Below are 19,869 nucleotides of genomic sequence, written 5' to 3' on the forward strand. Positions count from 1 at the left end.
GCGGTTGGAGAACATTTTTTTCATCCTTCTGCTCAGTAATTAGTTCCCCATTTCCCCCCATCTACCTCTGCTCTCGCCCTTCTGATTCTTTGTGATGTTCCAATCATTCCAGCATTTGGCCAAGGGGGCCTTCAAGTAGGCACCTGTCTTGCAGACTGGACACCTCCAACTTCACTAGCATTTGTAGCTCTAGCCCCACAAGAATGGACAGTCCAAAGACCAGGGGTCTCAGTTTGGGAATCAAAAAAATCCCAACTGGACTGTTCAGTTCTGGCTGTGATTTCCAGGGGACTTTCAAGTAGGCTCGTGTCCTTTTGGTAGAACTCCGGGCTCCGGGCTTCTTCACTAGCTTCCTTGCTTGCAGGCGAGATGGGGATGTTCCAGGTTCCTGGTGTCCACTTCCTGCCTCCGACCTACAACCAGCTATTTTGCCAGAGAATCCTCTTGGTGAGAATGGTCTGTCGATAGCTCAGTCTAATGGTGTTTATTACTGTAAACTCTGTCTCGGCCTGTTCAGGTCGATAAGTCTAGGGAACTCATATTTTCAAGAAATAGAAAAAGAAGTCAATGCATGGATTAATCAAATCATTAGAATTATGGAGTTTGGGTTTTTACTTAACTTATGTGGTTTCTTAACTTGTATTTCTTTCTCTTATGCTAAACACCTTGTTTCCTCGGACATTGTAAATGATCCATTTGCTTTATCTGCAAGCATTTCAAAACAGTAACCAGAATATTATCATTTCATGACAAGTCTGGAGAGTCTAAGATTTTTGTTGAGGCTTCTTTTGTCTTCGGAGATATTCCCACTACGGATGTACAGTTAAAACACCATCTGGCTCAGCTTCTTAGTCTTTCCTCAGTAGGGTCTTAGTTGTCAGGGATCATTTGTTTTTTTCTTTTTAATATGCATTCGTGGTGTGGCTCTTGAAGACACCATTCACATCGTTATGTCAAAACTTTAAAACAAGGGGGAAGAACCACAGAGACCACGGGGGAAGGTAGACAGTGGTCGGTGTGAGGTATGAAAACAATAATCATTTATCATCTATCAAGGGGTCACGATGGGGGGGGGGAGGGAAAAAAAGAGGAGCTGATGCCAAGGGCTCAATAGAAGGTACATGTCTAGAAAAGAATGATGGCAACCGATTTCCAATGTGCCTGACACAATTGATGTATGGATTGTAAGAAGAGCTGTAAGAGCCCCCAATAAATGATCTTTTAATAAAAATCAAAATTAAAAGAAGGTATGTTCACAAAAAGTCTAGCTCCCACTCACAGAGTCTTTCCTCCCATTTTTCTCACTTACCAATCAATCAATAGTTTCTTTCCACTTTTTAAAAAAGCTCCTGTTGTTTGTGCTGTCAGGCACCATCGAGTCAGTCCCGACCCATAGCGAGCCTGCGCACCACGGAGGAAGCCCGCCCGGTGGGCGCCATCCTCACCATGCGCCTGTGCTTTGTCGTCGCAGACACCATGTCAGTCTCACAGAGGGCCTGCCTCGTTTGTGCCTGCCTCTCCACTCTGCCAAGCATGGTGCCCTTCTCCAGGGGATGGTCCCTCCTGGTAAGATGCCCAAGGCACAGGAGACACAGTCTCGCCATTCTTGGAGCACTCTGACTGTACTTCTCCAGAGGCAGATTCAATGGTTCTTTGGCAGTCCATGGTCCTTTCCGTCTTCTTTACCAGCCCCAGCTCTGGTCTCCCTTATTCAGTGCCCAACACTGCCATGCAGAGGAGGCAACGGACAATACCACAGACTGCGTCAGGGGCACCTTAGTCCTCAAAGTAACATCCTGACTTGACCCTGCTCTAAAGAGGTCTTGTGCAGCAGATTGACCCAATGCAGTGCGTCGAGGCACCCTGGTAGCGTAGTGGTTACACACTGGGCTGCTAACAGCAAGGTCCACTGTTCAAAACTACCAGCCTCTCTGAGGGAGAAAGACAAACAAGGCTTTCTATTCTCACAAAGAGTCACACGCTCAGAAACACACAAAGGCAGTTCTATCCCGTCCCGTCAGTAGGGTCACGATGAGTCAGAATTGACTTGATGGCAGTGAGTTTTTAAACAATAAAGGCATATTATTTTTTCACCTCTCCTCTCTTTTTATCCACAAAAGCTATCACACTATAAAGAACCTTTTACATCATGCTTTCATTTTGTATCCTGCTTTTTTTGTTTGTTTGTTTGGTTTTGCATCATGCTTTTTAGTTTAAAACAATATCCCTCAAATATATAGCTTGATGAATTAGTATAAGACAAACCAGCCCTTGTAACTACGAATGTAGAGAAATAGAACACAGTCTAAGAACAATACCAATTGTTCGTATACCAATCCCCAAAGCAACCCTACACACACACACACACAAGGAACGACCATCCTGAATGGCAGAGCAATTTTTTTGTTTTAGATCATCAAGTACACATCCCCAGACAGTCTCACTATGACTGAGCCGATTCCAACTCAGAGTGACCCAACTGGGGCAGAGCAGAACTTCTCCTGCTGCAAATCGCAACGGGAACAGAAAGCCTGGTGGTCCACCCATGGAGCGGCTGGCGGATCTGAACGGCTAACCTTGAGAACAGCCTGTCACGTAACCCCACTAGGCCACCAGGACTCTTGCCCCCAGACATTCTTGCTTCGTTTTTCAGCTGTGTCCATCGTTAGCAAGCATCTTCGACGTCTCTTCTCACGTGCACCCCCCTCTCTCCCTGACAGTTCATTGATGAGGAGGCCAGGCTGTGCGCCTGTGCAGTGGTCCACAGCCCGGCCTTCGTCCGCACAGCCCAGCGTGTCATCCCACACGTGCCTCTCCCTTCTCTGCCCCACAGGGCAGCTCAAGCCAGCGGCTCCCATCGGATCCCCACTCACCCTCGCTGCAAGGTGACTGGTTCTTTCAGCAGGAGGCAGGGTGGCTGGTGGTCACTGGCTTGGACATTTGCAGCCAGTGATGTTTAAGGCCTAGCTCGGGAATTCCCTGCGGCTTGCTGAAGGCGAGACTCTCACGCAACTGAAGGCCTTTCTTTCCCTGTTTTACTTAACAGAGGTTTTTTGGTTGGGTTTTATTTTTCTTTACATAATTACATTTCCAAGCCACCTCAGCCAGCCCGCTCACAAAAAAGTAAGTTTTGTTTTGTTTGTTTGTTTAAATCATGTTTTCCAGATCTTACCCTTGTCTTCAGTGCTTAGCTCAAAGGGCTCACCATGTTCCAGAGTAAGCCTCCTGCTGAACTCAGTGGGTAAACATTCTTCCCAGGAAGTGAGCAGGCCTTTGCTAGTCCAGGCCCTCTGCAGTCCCACCTTCCCGGCCAGTTAGCCCTGAGCAGCAGGGTGAGGGGGGCCCAGGCTGGAAGACCGGCTGGACTAATTTCCCTCAGAACAATGTGGCATCTGCAGCTTGATGGCAGAGCAGAACTTGGGAGACTGGAGGGCGGGGTCCCAGCCCTGTGTTCGCTCGGACGCACGGCTGGATGAAGGAAGCGGAGGAGGAGGAGGAATGTTCTCGGTGCTCGGGGAGTTTTCGCTTTCTCTGTTGTCAACCTTCTCTTGTCACCCCCATTCCTGGTCCGACCACACCAACTGCTAAGGCAGCGCTTCTCGACCTTCCTCATGCCGGACCCTTTCATACGGTTCCTCATGTGGTGGTGACCACCCCCTCCAACCATAAAATTATTTTCATTGCCACTCCATCACTGCCATTTTGCTCCTGTCATGAATCGGGCGACCCCTGTGAAAGGGTCGTTTGACCCCCAAAGGAGTCGAGGCCCACAGGTTGAGAACTGTTGTCAGCTAAGGGATTCATAGGAGGCATACTGGGAGGGAGAGGTGGTTGGGTCTGGAGCAGGGTAGGTCCCAGGAGGAGGGTAGAATCCTGGGGATTAGCATGCTGGATACCCTGATTGTGGCAGAGGTTGACGGGACCCACCTGGGGAGCGAGAAGGGAGACTGGAGGAAAGGCAAAGCAGATAGATGATGGAGGGGCAGGGCTGGAGCCCCTAGGGAAGCAGATGTCGCAGGGGTAGGGTTTTGGCCCCGGCTGCGCAGAACTGGCCCACTTGTCTGTCAGTTTGTCATACGGCGGGGGCTTGCATGTTGCTATGCCGCTGGAAGCTCTGCCACTGGTATTTCAAATCCTCGGGATCACCCAAAGCGACAGGTCTCAGCAGAGCTCGCCAGGCTAGGAACAGACCTGAAGAAGAACAAAAGCTGCCCCCTTCTAGGAATTAGCCACTGAAAAGCCGTATGCATCGCCGCAGAATATCTTGCCAGAAAGATGAGCCCTTCAGGTTGGAAGGCACTCAAAACATGGCAGAGACAGAGCCGCTGCCTCGAAGTAGCGTTGACCAGATGACAAGAATAGAGGAAAGCCTCTGGACCTCCATTTGCTGATGGAGTATGTCTGAAAACGAGGGGGGACAGCAGCAAACATCAATTAATAATCGGAATATGGAATGTACCCCGAATATACATCTAGGAACATTGGAAGTATGGTAGGCGTTCCTGAGCCTAAAGGGGCTGGTACTGGCCATTTTGAATCAGTCATATGGCGTACCATGCCAGGAATGACAGGTACAAGGGAAAGGGTGTCCCGGTCTTCATCAGAAAGAACATCTCAAGATTGATACTGAGGTACAATGCTGTCTGTGATAGGATAATATATCTACCTGCAGACAAGGAAACCCAAACGATTCAAATTTGTACACCAAGCACAACAGTTAATGATGATCAATGCAATCGATCAATCAATGGATCGATGCAGTCAAGATGCATGGATAATTATTGGTGATTGGAAGGCAAAAGTTGGAAGCAAACGGGAAGGGGCAGTCGTTGGACAACATGAACTAAGCTGGTGATGAAACTAAGCTGGAGATGAGTGAAGGACGGTGCGAGACCAAAGACAGCCTCACAGCAAATGCCCTTTCAAACAACCCAAGTGGACCCAGCTGGAATCAGCTCGCGACATCTGTGGGAGGAAACGATGGAAGCAGGAGAAGAGCCGCTGAAAATGAAGCCAGGGGCTGACCATGGGGCAGACCCCCATTGATCATATGTGTTGAAGCTGAAGAAAAAGCAAATCCATGAGCCCCCAAATAAGACCTTGAGTCCATCCCACTGGAAGCTGGGGACCATCTCAAGGGCAGATTTGACTGTACAAAATAACAGACGACCTGAGGAGCACTGGGAGGACATCAAGAACATCGCACATGGCATGAAGGAAGCAAAAGGTCATTAACAAGACAGGAAAGAAGAAAAGATCAAAGTGGAAGTCAGAAGAGACTCGGAAACTTGCTCTTAATTGTGAGGACGCTAAGGGAAATGAAGGAATGAATTGAAGGAGAAATTTTCAAAGCGCAGCTCTGGAAGACAAAGTAAAGTATTAGAATGAGATGTGCAAGGACTAGAGTTAGAACACGGAAGGGAAGGACACACTCGGCACATCTTACACTGAACGAACTCACACACAAAAATCCAGGCCTCAAGTTGTAATATTCAAAGAGTCCGAGGGCAAATGATTGAATGGCAAGGGAACCATCAAAAGAAAATGCAGGGAATACACAGAGTCTCCGTACCAGAAAGAACTGGTCAACCTGCGACCATTTGAAGAGACAGTACGTGTGCAAACCCAAAGAATGGTGCTGAAAGGAGGGGTCCAAGCTGCACTGGAAGCATGAGGCCAAACCGAGGCTCCGGGAATTGATGGAATTCCAACTGGAATCATCAGCCAACCAGCTGATGAAGCACCAGAACCACTCACTCGTCTGTCGAGAAATTTGGACGGCAGCTACTTGGCCCAGATCCATTTCTGTACCCATTCCAAAGAAAGGTGACCAAACAGAAAGCTCGTGTTATAAAACAACATCATTAATCTTGCATGCAAGTAACATCTTGCCGAAAATCATCCAGCAATCGTTGCAGAATACCGACAGGGAGCTGCCAGGGGCTCAGGCCTGATTCAGAACAGGACACGGAACAAGAGATAACACTGCTTACGTCCGCTGGATCCTGGCTGAAAGCAGAGAATGCCAGAAATAGGTTTGCTTGTGTTTTATTGACTATACAAGGGCATTTGACTGTGTGGATCATAACAAAGTATGGATAGCCTTGAGAAGAACGGGAATTCCAGTGCTCGTGGGAATGAAGTGCTCGTGTGGAATTTCACCTGTGTGAACACAACAAAGGAACACTGCATGGCTTAAAACCCAGAAAGGTGTATTTATTCAATCCATAAGAATGCAGTACCAGGATTGGAAGAAGGCTCATTAACCACCTATGATGTTCAGGTGATAAAACCTTGCTTGCCGCCGAGAATGAGGAGGATTTGAAGTACATACTGGTGAAAGACTCTGACTTACAGTATGGACTGCAACTCAATGTACAAAAAGCAAACTCTTCACAACTGGACAAATAGGTTGACATCAGGATACAGAAAGAAACATTTGAAGTTGACAAGGATTTCGTCTTTCTTTGGATCCACAAGCAACGCTCCTGGGAGCAGCAGTCAAGAGATTAGAGGGTGCGTTGCATTGAGTACATCTGGGGCACAAGACCTCTTTAAAGCGCTGAAAAACAAGGACGTCGCTTTGAGGACTAAGGTGCCCCTGACCCAAGTCATGATACTTTCAGTCACCTCCTATGCATGTGACAGTTGGACATTGAGTAAGGAAGACTGGAGAAGAATCGATGCATTTGAATCAATGGTGCTGGTGAAAAATTTTGAGAGTTCCATGAACTGCCAAAAGAACAACCCAATCCATCATGAAAGAAGTACAGCCAGGATGTGCCTTAAAAGCCAGGGCGGTGAGACTTTGTCTCGTGTATCTGGGACACGTTCTTGGGAGAGATCAGTCCCTGGAAAAGGACATGGGCAGTCCAAAAGACAAAGACTCAGCGAGATGGAGTGAATAGTAGCTGCAAGGATGACCTTGAACAGAGCAAGGGTGAAGATGGTGGAGGGCCGGGTGGTGTTTCGTTCTGTTGCGTACAGGGTGGTTGAGTGAGAACGGACTGAGGACAGCTACTAACAGTGACAACAGCCTGGAACTGAAAGAACCCTGCTAGAGTAGTGGGTTACTCATTGGGCCGCTGACCAAGAGGCCATCAGTTTGGACCCACCAACTGCTCCGAGAGGGAAAGGTGAGCTTTCCTAGTCCTGTAAAATACCGTACATACTCATGTAAAAGCCAAGTTTTTCAGCACCTTTTAAATGCAGTTCTTGGTAAAGTGAGGCACTTTGGCTGATATTCGGCTTGGCTTATATTCAAGTATATACGGTATCTGTACATCTTTAGCTTTCCAGCCTGGGAAAGCCGCAGAGAGGGTACGCTCCACTCTGTCCAACAGAATGGCTGTGAGTTGAACTGACTCGGCGGTAGGGGGTTTTATATTGGTTTCCCCCAGCACTGGCATCCCACATGCTCCTCAAGCCTTCCCACCACCACCCAGGCGAGATTCCTCCTTCCTCCTTCCCCTGTCCCTCTGAGGCAAGCAGTGGCACTAGCAAATCAGCAGCCTTGCCGAGGTGTCTGATGTGAACCAAACCATATCCTCCCCTCCCACTTCTGGTCTTGCTATGACACTGGGGGGGCTCGTGGCCTGTGGGCGCTGCTTTTCAAATGTCCGCTTCTCAAAGAAGGCATTCCTGCACCCGTGTGACCCAAAGACACCGGTGTGCTTTTATCTAAACCTGGGGCCCCCGCTCCTGAGTCCAAGGCCCAAATGCCTGGGGCAGGTGGTTCTCTTCTGGCAGGTGTCACGGGTCTGTAACCCAAGTCAGCACACCTGAGAAGCCTGGTGCCTACACAGCACCCCTAAGGCACCCACCAAACATGAGGGTTATCTCAGGAGGAACAAAACATGAAACCTTGCCAAGTGCTACGGGTGATACCAATCACCCACACAGGGCATTGCCGTCCTCAGCATTTCCGACCAGGGAGTCAGTGCCTGGAGGGCACAACCACCGACACTGTCCCAAGTGGAGGTGTCGCAAAGCTCCTGAGAGAATCCCATGATCTTTTCGGTGCATTTCCCCACAACATTGTTGGATGTCCGTTCATATACTTCTCTAAAACCGCTCCTCTTGTAAAGCATATTTTATTATAACAGTCTCATTGAGATGAAACCAATGTTCACTTGCCCACAACAGTGTTTCAAGAAAATATATAGCAATGTACCTAAATTATAATGGCGTTGGGGTCCCTGGTGCCCTGAGGCTCACAGGGAGCTTCTCGCTCGCTGGCAAGGACTCAGTGCTGACTCGGAGCACCCTGCAAGCCAGGGCAGAACCGTCCCTGTGAGCAGCAGTGGAATTCAAACAATTTAACAACGGGTTCGACGCCCGAATGACCGGCTCAAGTATAAAAAATATACACCCAAAGGTAGTTTATTATTTCATACAGTGAATACTTTAATCAGAACAATAAAAAGGTACACAAAACTAAATTATGTTGTAAGACAGTTTTGAACTATTAATGAAAAAAATCTTAAATAATACCTGGCAAAACCCAAAACTGCTCTCTCAGGCATTTCCGACTTACTTCTTGATTGGAAGCCTCCCTTGCAATAAATTCTTTGCTTTCATCGGAGTCTCGTCAGCTGTGCGTTCTCCTTAGCCATGTGTGCACTGCAGGAGTAAGATCCCATTACTCAGAGGCAGGCCGATTGGACACCAGGCATTGTGTTTGACATACTAGAAGCCGGCGACTTCTCTTCTCTGAACATAGTGTGCTCATCTTTGAGAAACCCCTTTCCACTCCCGCTGGACAACACTTGTCCGGACAACACTTTTAGCTCTTTGGACACTTTCCGCACAACACTTTTAGCTCTTTGGACACTTTCAGGAATTTCATATTCCCTCATAATACCTTGTGGAAATCTGGGCCTCCCGCAGAGCTGAAACAAATGACAGCACGTCACCCTCGGGTGGTTTGCTACTTTTTCTTGTTACAGTATGTCTGTTCACTGATGTAATAAACATATGGGAATACAAATGTCATATTTCATCAAAAGTATAAGGAATTTTGTGAAATGTATAAATATTACAAGCATAATTCCTTCTAATTTTTCATACCTAAGGACAGAATGAACATTGTACAGGTGCTTAGAATATGCTGTTGAAAAGGTCTATTGGTTTGCTATATACATTGGAAAAGATCATGGAAGAGATCAAGAAGGCAGTACCCTTCATGATGGCCAAGAACAAATGGAAATATCTAGGGATATATTTAACCAAAAACACCAAAAGACTTATACACGCATGGAAAACTACAGAACCCTGCTTCAGGAAACCAAAAACAACCTCCACAAATGGAAGAACATCCCATGCTTGTGGATCAGAAGACTCAATATAGTAAAGATGTCATCTCACTCAAGGCACTAAATGAGTTTAACGTTATCCTAATACCAACAACCTTCTTCAAAGAATTGGAAAAACTAACCACCAATTCCAGATGGAGAGGGAAGAAGCCCAGAATTAGCAGAGAACTCCTCAAGAAGAAGGACACAGTTGGAGGACCTTGCCTGATTTCAATGCCTAGTACACAGCTACAGTGGTCAAAACAGCATGGTACTGGGATGACAGATACTCAGACCAATGGAAAAGAACAGATAATGCAGAAATAAAACTATTAGCTTATAAACAACTGATCTTCGACAAGGGCCCAAAGAACACCAAGGGGGAGGTGGATGCCCTCGTTAACAAGTGGTGCTGGAAACAATGGATAGCCACCTGTAGAAAAATGAAACAAGATACTTACCTCACCCACGCACAAGAACAAACTCCACGTGGATCAGAGACCTAGAAGTAAAACCCCAAACTATCAGGAGCATCAATGAAGGAATTGGGACAGACCTAAGAGCCTTGGCTCAGGGAATACCTAGGCTCACTGCAATAGGGAAGGGTGTACACACAGGTGATCCTGAAATCAACAAGCGGGATATTCAAGTGTTAAAGATAAAACACCTGTGTTCATCGAAAGACTTCACCAGGAGGGTAACGAGAGAACCACAGACTGGGAGAAGATGTTAAGCAATGACACAATAGACAATGGGCTTATTCCTAAAACCTACAATACCCTCCTAGCCTGCACAAAGAGGAAAACAGTTAATGCCCTGAGGAAGTGGGCAAAAGACCTGAAAAGACGTTTCACTCGGGAGGAGACCCTAATGGCCAATGAACATATGAGAAAATGCTCCCCATCATTAGCCATCAGAGAAATGCAAATTAAAACAACTATGGGATACCATCTAACACCCTTGAGAACAGCCCAAATCACAAAATCCAAGAGCAAAATTATTGGAGGGGATGTGGCAAGGTAGAAATTCTCCTCCACAGCTGGTGGTCGGGTAGATAGGTACAGCCTCTGTGGAATGTGATCTGGCGATATTTAAAGCAAATGGAAATTGAGCTACCCTGTGACCCAGTTATCCCTCTACTGGGCATACACCCAGAAGAGGTAAGAAATAGACCACAACCAGTCGTCTGTGCTCCAGTGTTTATTGTGGTGCAATTCACAATCACAAAGACTTGGAAACAAGTTAAATTTCCATTGATAGATGAGTGGATTAGAAAACTCTGGCACATACACACAATGGAGTACTACACATCACTAAAAAGCACTGAGGATCACATGAAGCACACCGTTTCATGGGAAGAGTTGGAGGAAATTATGCTAAGCGAAGCTAGCCAACCACAAAAGGACAAGTACAACATGAGTCCCCTGAAATCAGTACAATCAGCACAGTAGCTATAGAAGTAAAGCCACTGATCTCACACTATACGGGGTGAGGTACAGGCAGTCAGATGGGGGACAGACCAAACCCAGGATGTGCATGTTATTCCAACACAAAGAAGGGGAAAGGGGGGATGGAGGGAGAAACGGGGAGGGGGGAAACGATGGAACAGGGGGAGCAGGGCACTAACCCACCCAGGGGGAGAGTATTGGTTATGTCTCCACAGAATTGAGAGTGTGCATTCAGACCCACCACGGCACACCAAACCATGAGGGCAATGTAACTACGTGGAGCAACGCATGCACAGAGGGGGCTACCAGGCCGAACCCCAATCAGAGCCAAACTGACCCCCCCCCCCCCGCTCCCTAGAAGTATGTGCTAGAGAGGACAGCACTAAACCTACAGGTTGGGGGGAGGGTCCGGCCTGCCACACCCACACAGAAGCAACCCAAGAAGGAAAAAGAGAGATTGAGGGTCTAGACCCCGTATGGGCACACCAAGCCCGGAGGGCGATGTCCCTGCACAGAGCTGCAAAGGCACAGAGAGGACTGTAGGGCTGACAGCAGCTGGAGACATGCATACCACGACAGAGGACAATACTGGGGACACAGAGGTGATTGAAATATATTCACATCGGAATGAGTCTTCTTCTAGAACACAGGTCCCCTAAACCTTTTTATTTTCCAGACGAAAACTTACTCAGCACCGTACTCCAGGAGGAAGGGTGAGGCTCTGCTTTTGCAGCTGTCCCCGGGCCAGCCCCAGGAGAAGGACATGGTGCTTGGTAAAATAGAAGGTGCAGTTCTATAACTTATCAAGGGTTCATGAGGGAGGGTGGGCGGGAGAGGGAAGGGGGAGAAATGGGGAGCTGATATCAGGGGCTCAAGTGGGAAGAGAATGCTTTGAAAATGATGGCGGCATATGTGCAAATGTGCTTGACACTGGAGGAAAGTATGGATTGTGATGAGAGATGTAAGAGCCTCCAATGAAGTATTTTTCTTTAAAAAAGAGAATGCCCTCAACAAGATGGACTGGCACCATACCGTGGCTGCAACAACGGCCTCCAACCAGACCCACTGCCATGGAGTTGATTCCAACTCGGCGGGAACCTACAGGGCTGAGCAGATGCTCCCTAGATTTTCAGGCGGTATCACTAGGGGCGCAGGGGAGGGGCGGTGGGTTTGAATCGCTGACTTTGCAGTTAGCAACCCAACACGTAACCCACAGTACCTGGGGAGTCGTTTCCTCACTCTGGGGTTTGATGTTATTCGATGCAGAAACCCAGACCCACACAAAACCACCCAAGACCGACCATCGACAACTCATGCTTTGAAAACCCTCTCTCCATAATGAGATGCTTCAGTACCCCGGGGGTGTGACCATTCACCTCTGCTAAAAGGAATTGCCAGCAGGTCTATCTGGGGGGGGGGGTCCCGAGTCCACAGGCTCAGAGCCAGCACTAGAGAGGTGACAGTGCGCATCAGTCTTGCAGTCAGTGTTTACGGGCATGTGCCTGCGTGAGAGCTTAAAGTCAGAGGCTCTTGGTGCGTGTGGACAGAGTACGTTGAAAGCAGAGGCTGAACTCCATTTTAAAGTCTTGACATGAGTAGAACCCATGTTGACTTTTCAAAAATGTCATTTCTTAGAGCCGTGGTTCTCAACCTGTGGGTCGAGACCCCTTTGGAGGTCGAATGACCCTTTCACAGGGGTCGCCTAAGACCATCGAAAAACACCTATTTCTGACGGTCTTAGGAACCGAGACAGCACTACTCTATCGTCTCCAGGCAGGTCCGCCCACATGCAGATGTGCTGATCTGGTGAGAAAGAAGCGATCTCAGCCTTCCCACTGAAGTTGGCTTTTTGTGCATACTGTCCCAAAATGTAGCAATATAGTTTACTGTTGTTATATTAAGCCTGTTACCCATGCTACCCCATGCTTTAAGACAAAATTTCATTCATTTGTAATTAGAAATAAGTATTTTACAATATATAAGGACATATTGTTTGGGGATTAATCACTATGCTTTAATTATGTTCCATCTGTAACAATGAAAATACATCCTGCATATCAGATACTTACATAACAATTCATAACAGTAGCAAAACGACAGTGATGAAGAAACAACGAAGCTAATGTTATGGGTGGGAGTCACCATGACATGAGGGACTGGATTCAGGTTGAGAACCCTGGTCTAGAGCAGGTTCTGGAACCGTGATGCTCAAGTAAGAAAGACATTCTTCTCTGAGGTCCGGCAGATGCAGGACATCCCGTCTGTCCCCAGAAGGTCTTTCCACTGTGGCCAATCACATGCAAGGTGGGACAGTGGGTGCCGGACGACTCTTGAGACACACTATCATTATTTATCATGGACCTCTAGAGGCAGACATACTGGAGAAGCAATCTTGATACCCGCTTACCAGAAAACCTGTCCAGCCACCTGTAATGAACTGAGCGAGCACGTACATTTTATTAAGCAGGTAACCCAACAGAGGTGTCAGCCACCTGTTCCTGCCAAAGCCCTGCTCCTAGGTCTCTTCCCTGTGTCTCCCTCGATTGTCTCTTAGCCACTTATGACTTATAACTTTTCATTCCTGTTCTGACTACACAAAAATATCTCCTCCCAGAGGAGCCTGGACCACCGTCTCCAATAAACAACTCTGAGGTTTCTGCTTGAAGCCAAGTCCGCCCTGAGCCTGGGCGGTAAGACGCGCTTCTCTACGGGACACACAGGCCGGTGGGAGAGGCTAAAAGGTCGGGGAGGAGCAGAAACTGCACCATGGGAAAGTGTGTGCGCCCCACTAAGGATAAGGGGACCAGGAAGGGAGTCGGGCTTTGGAGGCACGAAAGGTTTTCCAGGGACAGCGATTATGCCAATTCCTCAATGGATGGAGGCAGGGCTTGTTCAAAGGGATGCAGAATGCATGTAAGGCTCGTTTGTGGCATGGCACAAATCTATAAAGATGCCCTAAAGCAACGGGAAAGAAGAAACGAGAGCCATGAGCCAGAAATAGTATTACATTGCTGTTTCAGGCCTGCGGCAAAGTCACAAGGGACGATGTAGATGTTGGCAAATCGGAGAGCTAGCTACTGTTTACAGAGGGCTGAACTCAGGCCAGCTGCCTGACATCCGGGGTAGCGAAATCACAAAGCAACTGTGCCGTGGGTACCAATGCGCCCCTGCCCGGAGAAAGCAAGGCTCTGAAAAGATGGACAAAGGAGTTTTTTCAACTCCCAAGCGAGGAAGTGAACAGGAGGCTCTCCTTGCCCCAAATGGGCCACACAGACCTGCGGATACACACTGACTCGAGACGGACCGCAGACCTCACTGGAAGACCGCAAACCACAAAGCCTCTGGGGGAAAAGACTTAAGTTGGGCAAAACGTTCTTAGACATTACACCAAAAGTCTGAACCATTAAAAAAGGGGGGGGGGAGACAACAGGACAGGGTGCAGTAGGGTAGGGAAAGGTCAGGCAGGAATGGATGGGACAGGGTGATGTCCTAAGAGTTGTTAGGATCACATCAGAGCAGTCATCTGGGGGGTTGTCCAGTTACACAAAGAGAGACTTTGGTAGCTCAGTGCTATAAGTGTTGGACTTTAACACAAAGGTTGGGCAGTTCGAACCCACCAGGCACTCTCCAGGAGTCAGATGAGGTGATCTGCTTCTGTCAAGATTTAAAGTCTTGAAAACCCTTCGGGGCAATTCTAGTCTGCCCTGGAGGAACACCAGCGAGGCTTTGGAGTTGTTCATTGCTCGCAAATGATGGCCTCTCCCAATTAGGGTCGTGACAATAAGACACTGATCCTGAAGCTGGCCTGCCTGGGTTCAAATTCTCCCACTTCTGAGCTGGGTGCCCTTGGCCATCATGGGAATTCCCTGATTGCCTCCGCTTCCTCATCAGCAAACTGGGCCTAACACCAAATTCTGGCTTCTGGAATGAGCTACATGAAGATTTACTGAAGTTCTAGAATACGTAGAGGGTTTAGAACAGCGGTTCTCACCCGGTGGGTCGCGACCCCTTTGGGAGTCGAATGACCCTTTCGCGGGAGTTGTCCGATTCATAACAGTAGCAAAATGACAGTGATGGGGTAGCAATGAGAAATAATTGTATGGTTGGGAGGGCCCCACCACATGAGGAACTGTATTCAAGGGTCGCGGCATTAGGAAGGTTGAGAACCACTGGCTTCGAACATGAGCATGGTACATAGAATGTCCACATTGGCTATTCTAATTCTTCACTAAATGTGAACTTTATGGCATGCTTATTGTTCTCGTTTTAAAATGATTCACTCATGGCTCCTACGTTTGCTATTAACTGTTCATATGCTCCCTTGCTAACTGAAAGGTTGACAGTTCAAGTCTCCCCTGAGGCACCTTGACAGTCCACCTGGTGCTCTGTGACCAGAAACACCAGCCAGAAAGCTCTGTGGCACACAGCTCTGCTCTGACTCACGGGGACACCATGCATCGGGCTCGGTGGCACCTCATTTGGATCTGCGTGTGTGCCATTCATAGAAATCTGTGGGGAAAACACGACGTTGAAATTACAAAAGAAAGACACCCATTGAAGAACAAGTCACATGGGACTCTGAAAGACTTGAGATGGCGCCTGGCATCCAAGGCTGCTGATGTCATTCTAAAGGGCTCAACTTCTGACCCTCAACCTCTGACAGTCCACGCTGGGGTCCCAAAATGGGAACCAAGCTCTGACACTACCAGCCATCGGGGTGGGGAATAAAGGAGGGGACGCAAACCACCAAAGTGCATCAACCAGGTCTTTGAGCCCAAACGCCGCTGGGAACAAGGGGGGGGTGTTACTTTGGCTTGTGCAGCTCTTTCCAAAGGAGCGAGGTGGAAGTCAGTCATCGAGACTCCTCCACAAGACAGGAGCCCTGGTGGTTACAGTGGTTACGTGATCAGCTGCTAACCAAAAGGCTGGCAATTCAAATCCACCACCGATTCAAGGTCAGCCATTCAAAGGCACCCTGGTGGGGAAGCTGAGGCGGTTTGCTTCCACAAAGATTTGCAGCCTTGGAGGCGCTGCCAGGTAGTTCTCTGCGGCCGGCCAGTAAGATCGCGATGACAGCAGTGGGCTTGTTTCCTTAGCACGACAGTTCTGTGGCAGGGTACCTCCTCAGGGGGTCATCCATCTCTACACCAAAGAGCACCACCAACCAAAGACCAGTTTGCGCTCACAAGGAGATGGAGTGACAGCAATGCCTGTATGATGCTGGTGAGAGCAGAAACCGGCAAAGTCCTCTTGGAGGAATGTTTGGTAATTTCTGATAAGGCCAAGCATCTGCCTACCCTAGGATGCAGTTGTCCTACTTCTAGGACGTCTTTAACCTAGAAAACTCAAGTTAGATGTCCAAAAAAGAGTCAACAAAGAATCCACATTGTTGCTATGTTCATATTATGAAAAAGACGCAGTTCCCCAAACTGGAAACACTCCCACTGCCCATGTAGAAGAATGGACACACAAATATGGGATAAGCCTACAAGGGCACGTGACTCAGCAGTAAAAAGGAGTCCACTACTGCTGCCTACCTGCCCGTCCGTCATCAGACGGTGGTGGCTTGTGTGTGGCTATGGTGCTGGAAGCTAGGTCACTGGTATTTCAAATACCGACAGGGTTACTGTGGGAGACTAGGCCCAAGAGCGTCAGACTAAGGCAGACTAGGTCATCTCCTTCCCAAAGGAGGTGTCGTAGAGTTGGCTCAGGTGCACAGGAGCCCCATAGAGCAGGGGTCAGCCAGATGTGGCTCATTTGGTGTGTACGTATGGCTCTGAAGTCACATGGAAAAAATACTTAAGGATATAATTCAGATAATGGTGATTTCATTTGTTTGTAGATATATATTTATAGCTCTCGAATAATTCTAAAGTTGTTATTCGGGACAGCATGTCCTACCAATTGAAGGTTTGTGGTGACCATGCATCGAAAAAGTCTATCGGTCCCAATTTTCTAGCAGCGCGTGCTCACGAATGAATCTCTTGTCACATTTTGGTCGTTCTCACTTTAAAAAAATACTGCTACCATATACTTCCTAGATGACAGTATAATGTAAGCATGCCTTTCAAAAAACAAACTTTTTGAAGTGAAGTTAGGTGGGGGGGGTTCTATTTCAGATCACCAGTTTTGTGTCCAAAATTGTATTCAAGCTCCTGATCAACACCCCCAATGGTTTTCCCTGACGCCTCCTTTGATTTCTCTTGTCCCCCTTGTAGAATGCTATCCTGCCTTCACCCAAGTTAGCGCCGCTCTACCCGCTAGCCTAAGGTTTCACCCTCTCTCCCATTAAAGTCAGTTTCTTTTACTGTGAAATCCTGTCTTCTTTTTTCCCCTTCCTAGCAGTGGTCCTGCACAATATCTGTCCATAAACAAAACTTTCATGTGCACTAGCAAAAAGGGGAGACCCATTTTATTACGACATTCATTTTATTGCAACAGGCTGGAACTGAACCCACAACTTCTCTGAGACGTACCTGCGAAGTGCAGAATGAGAGGCCAGGCCCCGCGCCATCTGCCCCAGCTTGGTGCTCTTTAAGCCCATGGTTGTAGCTGTCGTGTGAGCTCAACTTGTTGAGAGTCTTTCTCTTTTTCACTGCCCTTCGACTCTACCGAGCACCATGTCCACCTCCGGGGCCTGGACCCTCCCAATAACGTGCTGGAAGTACAAAGTCTGGCCACCTTCACTTCTGGGGAGAATTTTGGCTGTACTTCTTCCACAAGAAATTTGGTCATTCTATTGACAGTCCATGGTAAATTCAGTGTGGTTCACCAACACCATCATTCATAACGCATCAGTTTTTCTTCGGTTGCGGTTTCTCGTGGGTGGGAGAGGCCTAAAAAATACCACGGCTTGACCCAGGCTCCCCTTGGTCTTCAAATTTACATCTGTGCTTGTTAACAGTTTAGCCTTTGCAGAAGATTCACCCATTGAGTCTTGACGGCTGCTTCCATGGCTTTGGCTGTGGGTTCAAGTACAGTGAAATTCTTGACAATGTCAATCTCATCTCCATTCATCACGAGGTTGCTTGGGGGTCCCCTTATGAGGACTGGTGTCTCATGGTGTTCAGGTCTAGTCCATCCCGAGGACTGAGGTCTCTGATGTTCATCGGGAAGCACTGCAAACAAGGTTGTGTCATCTGCATATCGCACGTGGAGGGTGCACCTTCTTCCCATCCTGATGCCGCCTAAGCCCAGCTTCCCGGATGTTTGCTCAGTATACACACTGATTAAAGATGGTGGAAGGATACAACCCTGAGGAAACACCTTTGCTGATTTAAAACCAGGCACTAACCCATTGTTCTATTTCCCAGTTTCCACATGCGCACAATGAACATTCTGGAATTCTCATTCCCCACCATGTTATCCTGCTGCATAAAAATCTCTTGAAACAGATGAAAAGCAGGGATGTCACTGTGGGGAGTCTAAGATGTGTCTTCCCCACACCACGGTGTTTTCAGTTGCCTCGGATGCGTGTAAAAGTTGGATATTGAATAAAGCAGAAGAATCCGTGCGCTCGAAATATGGTGCTAGCAAAGACTATTGAAAAGCCAAAAAAATATTGTGAACTGCCAAAAGAACAAAGAGATGTGTCATGGAAGAAGTACAGAGAGAATGCACCCTAGGGGTGAGGATGGCAAGCTTCATCTCACATCCTGTGGACATGTTATCAGGAGAGACGTACAGAGAGGATCATCATGCTTGGTAAAGGCGGAGGTAGCAATAGAGAGGAAGACGCCTGATGAGACAGAATGACACGGTGGCTCCAATAACAGGTCCAAGTTCAAGTACAATTGTGAGAACGGCCCAGGATCCGGAGCTATGAGTTAGTTAGACGAGACTCCACAGCACCTAACAACATCAACGTCATCCATCAGTTACTATGGTCCATACATCTAAAGGTCTTTGCATGGTCAAGAAAACACAGGTAGACACCTTTCTTGTATTCCCTTGGCTTTCAGCCACGATCCATCTGACATCAGCAACGATAGCTCTTGTTCCACATCCAAACCTGGCTTGCAATTCCGATAGTTCCCTGATGATGGATCGCTGAAACTGTGTTTTACTTAGCTTCAGTAAAATTCTACTTACCTGAAACATGAATGGTCTTGTTCGATAATTTCTACATCCTGTTAGATCACCTTTCCTTTGGAATGGGCACAGATATGGATCTCTTCCGGTCAGTCAGGTAGCTGTGTCCCAGATTTCTTGGCATAGACCAGTGAGCACTTTCAGTTCTGCAGCCATCTGTTGTTGGTGAAACCTCTCGATTGGTATTCCATCAATTCCTGGTGCCTCGTTTTCATCGATGCCTTTAGCCCGCTTGGACTTCTTCCTTGAGGGCAACCAGTTCTTGGTCATACACGATCTCTTGAATCAGCTGGACGTTAGCCAGTTACTTCCGATCCAGTGACTTGCATTTCTTCCATCTTCTTTTGATGTCGTCTGCACCATCTGTTCGTTTGCCCACGGAGTCCCTCGGCAGTGCAACTTGAGAGCTGATTGTTTTTCGCTGGTTCTTTCAGCTTGGGAATTGTCAGGTGTGTTCTTCTGTTTGGCTTTCTAACTTCGGGTCTTTGCACATTTCATCACAATACTACGTCTTCTCAAGCAGCCCTTGGAAACCTTCTGTTTGGCTTTGACTTCATCCCTTCTTGCGTTCACTCTAGCTACTCTACGTTCAAGAGCAAGCTTCAGTCTCCAGAAGCCAGCCACTGAAAGTGCAGTAGGATTAAGGATCCAAGGTAGTACTGGATGATGACCCCAGGGTAGGAAGACACGCAAACGCACCGTGGGAACAACGCTGGGATCAAGCACACAGGTGATCATAAAGATGGCCCAGGCCTAGGTGACGTTTCCTCCGGGTGTACTTGGGGTCATGACTCGGAACCAACACAATAGCAACTAACAATACCACTGATTGCCGCAACACCGTGGGTGAATCATGGGGAAATCTCAAAGGCATTAGTTTGAGCTAAAGAGGCCAGAACGCACAAGGACACTGACTATATGCTTCCTCTGTTTTATGTGCACGGACAGGCAGAACTAATCTCTGGTGAAGAAGTCTGCGCAGTGGCGATCTATCATAGGTGATGGGGCTAGGAATGGACAAGCCCCCTTCTGGGGGT

At 47.8% G+C, this 19,869-nt stretch overlaps 1 protein-coding gene across 3 annotated transcripts in view; it reads right to left on the reverse strand.

The window, feature by feature from the left end:
• The window catches only part of IL34 (interleukin 34), a 72,149-nt gene that overhangs the window by 26,403 nt on the left and 25,877 nt on the right, over positions 1–19,869 (reverse strand). Inside the window, exon 2 of one of the 3 annotated variants that reach the window (XM_075537544.1) lies at positions 8,537–8,622. The exons of the other annotated variants lie outside the window; for them this stretch is intronic. The gene's annotated coding sequence lies outside the window, so the exon portion shown is untranslated. The remainder of the gene's footprint in view (positions 1–8,536; positions 8,623–19,869) is intronic. 3 annotated transcript variants of the gene reach the window in all.

The sequence above is a fragment of the Tenrec ecaudatus genome, chromosome 18 (genome assembly GCF_050624435.1).
Source record: "Tenrec ecaudatus isolate mTenEca1 chromosome 18, mTenEca1.hap1, whole genome shotgun sequence".
Classification (NCBI taxonomy): Eukaryota; Metazoa; Chordata; class Mammalia; order Afrosoricida; family Tenrecidae; genus Tenrec; species Tenrec ecaudatus.